Raw genomic sequence first — 4,990 nt, 5'->3', positions numbered from 1 at the left:
AATTTTTTTTTTCCCTAAAAAAAAAAAAAAAAAAAAAAAAAAAAAACCCACAAAAAACAAAAAAACCTTACCCGCCAGAACCTGAGCTATGCTTTCAGAGATTTTCAACACCTCATAGCAGTCCACAGTGATCTCTGACACTTAGAATATAAATGCTCTGAAAGTAGTTAATTCTGTGTTAGTTATTCCTAAGAGACTCGAGAATCAAGTGACACAAAAGATCCTCAAAAGTTGTCTTGCACAGTCTTTCCATGACTTTAGGAAGAAATATATCCTACATATTAAAAAAAAAAGAAGGGGTTGTTTATCCTGTGGTGATGAATAACTTACAGTCTCATTTGGTAGATTTTTGTATGAGATAGCATGTATATACTGAAAATTTACGTGATGCTTCCTTTCTGTCTCTCATTACGTTTCCACTGTGTATTGCTGTCTAGTTTAGTGGTTTTCAAACTGTGCTGTGAGGACTGAACCAATCAGGTTCTCCAGAGGTGCTCAAGAGGCTGGGGTTGAAGAAGCAGTGAGTAAGCAGAGGTCCTCTTGATGCTCTTTATCAAGAGCGTTCCACTTCATACGATTGCATTTGACAAAAGGTATCTGGTGCTAAAATACAAGTTTGAATCAGTCAGTAAGTGAAGATATATCTGTTTTCATTCAATTTGGAGTTTTAGAAGTACATGCTCAAGAATTTTGTTACAGACTCTTTTCTATGGTTTGATTTTTTTTGACTGAAATTGCTACCAAATTTCAAATAGTACTTTAAATATTGGAGATTTTGAAAGTTGAGGAGATACAGCAACAACAAAGGGTGTTCTTGGCTTTAGGGATTGTATATAATTTGGAGGCTCTCTTAAGAAATATAATACCAAATTATGAACACTCCCAGGTTTTGGAAGGGGACTCTATACAGAGGTTTTGAATTCTCATTAGCTTCACAATAATGCCTACTCTAAGTAAGACATGGAAAAAATAAGTATAATCTCATCTTTAACATGGATTTCACTTATAAAATCCCAGGAAAGCAGAAGTACAGTTCTAAAGTTCTATAAAGGCAACCAGACTTACACACACACACACACACACACACACACACATATGATCTGAATATTACAGAAGAAAATTCACTGAAGATAAAAAAAATCTTTAAATGATCATAGTCATAACATCATAGCTACTTAAGTAAGTACATGAAAGAGGTAGGGAAATGTCCAACTTATGTTGGACACTGGTGAGCAAGAGCAGAGGTAAGGTCTTCTGTGTGCTATGACCACGTCAAAAGCCCATCTCACGGTGTAATACTGTTGGAATTCTCTAAAGTAAGCCAGAAAAGAGCACCACAGAATCCTCAAACTACTCCATGACATTCTGTGATAATAATAAAAATGACCAAGTTTTAGGAGCTTCAATTTCTTATCCTTTCATAATGCCACTAGAAAATATTTTATAAACTGAAATGTTTGTTATGTAGAAGGGACACAAAAATATTAATGGTTACATCATAACTATTTTAGAGCTCACAGTTTTTAGTTTGTTTTATTCATAATCATGGCAAGTAAACTAATCTTGCTTAAACTTTATCATTTAAAAGTAACATTTATTGAGTACTTAGTATGCATTTGCTATATTACATACATTATTTTATTTTGTCCTCACAAAGCCAATGAGATAGGTATTTTTATTATCTGATTGTGTAGATGAGAAAACTAAGCAATTTAGAAATTAAATATTTTTAAAAACATTTTAAATGGAATATTTGTGGGGCTGGCAGGTGATATAGTGGTTAAAAGTGCTGGATTTCCACCCACATGGCTGACCATGGTTTGAGTCCTGTACCTGGTGGCTGGATTTCTCACTTTCCCTTTCTCTCTCTGTCATCTTCTCTGGTCAAATTAAGATAATAATAATAATAATAATAATAAGTGAAGTTAAGTAAAATAACTTTAAAAAGAAAATAAAAAGGAATTAAATATTTGCCCAGGGTTACCAGGTTTGTATGAGGTGGTGCAGGGATTTGAAGGTAGGATGTCTGACTTCAATGCTAGTATTCTTGCTAATAAGCCAATTATTAATAAATAATGTATTAGTCGGCTCAGGCTGCTATAACAAAATACCACAGACTGGTAACTTAAACAATGGAAGGTTATTTGCTCATAGTTCTGGAGACTGGAAGTCTAAGACCAAGATACCCAGGGGGTTGGTACTGGTGGTGCTTTTCCCTTGGTTCAACCTACCCTCTCACTGTGTGCTAAAGTTGCATTCCTTGTGTAATGAGAGTGAGCTTTGGTGTTTCCCCTTTTAAGGACACTAAACCTACTGAATCAGGGCCCTAACCTTATGACCTCTTTTTTTTGTTTGTTTTTAAAAGAAATCTTTGCCTTAGGGCACATGTACTCACCAGAGAGAGACAGAGACAGAGACAGAGATAGAGATAGAGTCAGAAATAATGAGAAGGAAGATGAGAAATCACACCCCTCCTGGGGGGTAAGGATGGCCATGCCACAATCCCTTCTCCTCTATTTTCCTCCTGGGATCTTGAGCATGCTTGCACTCATGCCTGGTGTGATTTTCAAGTCACTGGGTTCAGGACTTGAACCGTGATCAGCCATGTGGGAGGCCAGCAATGTAATCACTGTGCCATCTCCTGGTTCCATGTAATAACCCCTTTTAGCCTTAATTACTTGCTTAGAGGCCCCATTGCTAAATACAACACATTGAAGGTTAAGGCTTCAATATATGAATTTTTAGGGGAGACACAAAAATAACAGATAATATCTCCAAATTAATTACCTCTTGGTCTATTCTATGAGGATGATGATTTACATGCAGTTTTCTTTCTCCAATTCACATGGGGGTTGCTACTTACTTCCATCCAATCCTTGACTCCAGAGACCATTTCTACTGTTTTGGGCACAGGGAATGCCCTGCCAACCGCTGGGGAGACTATGACTATGTGGTCTTCTCAGGCCGTCCAGCTTCCTACATCTTCCTTACATGGAGCTCCCAAGGACTCTCTTTTCATATATTTTTCTTAATCTTTCACTTCTCATAGTTCAGATACTTCTACTTCAGATAACACTTCTAATATGTATTTAATACTAACTTACTTATTTCTTTTATCTTTATTTACTTATTTATTTTTTAACAATCATATAAGGAAGCATTTATTTGAGGTTTAACATGAAATCATACAAATAAAATTTGTATAAACACAAAATCCACATTGAGTCATAACACAGATAGCAAAGGACAAAAGTAAAAACAAAGAAAACTAATTGGTGGCTATATGCAGTTGGACATAGTTTGTGTCTTGTACACTATAAAGTCTTTTACAAAATAATCATCTTAGATGGACAGAAGACCAATCTTCGGTGTTGTCCTGCAAGATGGGTTACTTTAACATCTCCTCCTGTTTTCTCCAATGTCCTCCTTTAGTATGGCTGATAATTGTTTTGGTGATTGCCACCCCCTGGAGATGCCTTGCCATAAGAACTCTGTTGGCCACTGTAGTCTACATATCCCTGTCCATATCCATAGTTCCCATAGTTATACCCAGTATAATCATATCCGCCACAGCCACTATAGTTTTCATCACCACCATAGGCACTATTGTCATTTCCATATCCTTGATCATAATAGTTATTAAATCCCTGGTTCCAGTTCTGACCCTGACCTCGGCCACGACCCCTAGTACCACCTCTTCCACCAGCTGCAGCACCTCTTCCTCCTTTTTGTTGTTGCTGCTGTTGCCTATATACCTCTTTGGGTTGTGCAATCTTGACTTCACACTTCCCAGAACCAATTTGATGGCATCTGCTTTCTAATAATTTCTTTACTGGTTCTTCATCTGTATATGTGATAAAACAAAATCCTCTTCTTTCATTTGTTTTTGTATCCATGGGAAGTTCAATGTTTTCAATCTCTCCAAAGGCTCCGAAATACTCTTTGATTTGTTCTTCAGAAGTATCTGGGCTCAGTCCACCCACAAAAACCTTTTTGGGAGGTTCTTTCCCTTTTAAAGCTTTGGCCCTTTGGGGGCCTATCAACTTGCCATCCAGTTTGTGTTCTTTTAGTTCCAAAACCTTATCAACACTAGCAGCATCTTTGAAAAGCACAAATCCAAATCCTCTTGATCTTCCAGTGACTGTATCCGTTTTAATTGTGCAGTCTACAACTTCCCCAAATCGAGACAAATATTCAGTCAGATCTTTCTTGCTTGTATCCCAGCTCAAGCCTCCAATAAACAGTTTACCGTCATCCTGCTGATTCTTGCTGGCCTTGATCTTGGATCCCTCCGCGAATTCCTCTATGTTGCTGTACTCGTTCACGTCCTCCATGGCGGCGGAACTGTCGGCACAGGGATGCTGGCGCGCAGTTCGAGTCGCGGTAGCAGCGGCCTCTTTATTTATTTATTTTAATTTTTTTTTTATTTTTAAAGAGTTTAAGTAGAGGAACCAGCAGATGGCATAAATGGTTGCATCACTGGACTCCCATGTAGTAGACTATGATTCGGGGGGTCAGACCTGGCAGCTTGAAACACACCAGAAACATGGGCATGCATGTCCAAGATCCCAAGAGGAGAGTGGGAGAGAAGGGATTGCAGCGTGGTCATCTCCCCGAGGGGTGGTTTGGTTTCTTGCTTTCTGTCTCTCTGTCTCTCTCTGTGCCCTTTAACAAAAATCTCTCTAAAGGAAAAAAAAAAAAAAGAGCTAAGTATCTCTTCTTTACTTGTGAATTATGAGACAAACAAAACAAGTCAAACAAATCAAAACAAAATAAGGAGGCTGGCCCTGTAGCCTAGTGTCTGAGGGAGGCAGATCCCATGTGGCTGACTGTTCCTTGAATCCCAGCCAGAGCAACTTGAAACATATACCAGGCACATAAGCATGTGAGCCCTATATTCTGACAAAATGGGGAGATGGAAGAGAAAGGATGACCATGCCTCATTAGGGATGCTTTCTCTTTCTCTCTCTTTCTTTCTGTCGCTGTCTCT

At 38.2% G+C, this 4,990-nt stretch overlaps 1 pseudogene; it reads right to left on the bottom strand.

Moving 5' to 3' along the window:
* Nucleotides 1-3,379: 3,379 nt before the first annotated feature.
* On the bottom strand, nt 3,380-4,388 carry LOC102470729 (heterogeneous nuclear ribonucleoprotein D-like pseudogene; annotated as a pseudogene).
* Nucleotides 4,389-4,990: the final 602 nt, after the last annotated feature.

The sequence above is a fragment of the Tupaia chinensis genome, unplaced genomic scaffold (genome assembly GCF_000334495.1).
Source record: "Tupaia chinensis unplaced genomic scaffold, TupChi_1.0 Scaffold000380_1, whole genome shotgun sequence".
In the NCBI taxonomy this organism is placed as follows: domain Eukaryota; kingdom Metazoa; phylum Chordata; class Mammalia; order Scandentia; family Tupaiidae; genus Tupaia; species Tupaia belangeri.
The sequence above is the reverse complement of the archived record's forward strand: the minus strand, read 5'-3'. Positions and strand labels throughout refer to the sequence as shown.